Genomic DNA, 227 nt, shown 5'->3' on the forward strand with positions numbered 1-227 from the left:
TGTACGGCTGCCTCGCCAGTCTGCGGCGCCGAATGACCTACTTGCGAGCGGCCTCGGCCTGCGACGCGTTAAACACACACGCATAATCAAGCGGCCGAATGAGTAGCGGGTCTTTCGGGTTCGCGTGAATGTTTCAGGGGATGCGAGCCGTGATCCTGGGGTTTAAGAGACGAGAAAGGCATATGCATGCAAGCGTACACAGCTATCATGGAAAACACACACAAAGA

At 55.5% G+C, this 227-nt stretch overlaps 1 protein-coding gene across 1 annotated transcript in view; it reads left to right on the forward strand.

The window, feature by feature from the left end:
- The window catches only part of LOC119590847 (Kv channel-interacting protein 4-like), a gene marked incomplete at its 5' end in the record, with an annotated part of 49453 nt that overhangs the window by 19219 nt on the left and 30007 nt on the right, over window positions 1-227 (forward strand).

Source organism: Penaeus monodon, chromosome 27, assembly GCF_015228065.2.
Source record: "Penaeus monodon isolate SGIC_2016 chromosome 27, NSTDA_Pmon_1, whole genome shotgun sequence".
Lineage (NCBI taxonomy): Eukaryota > Metazoa > Arthropoda > Malacostraca > Decapoda > Penaeidae > Penaeus > Penaeus monodon.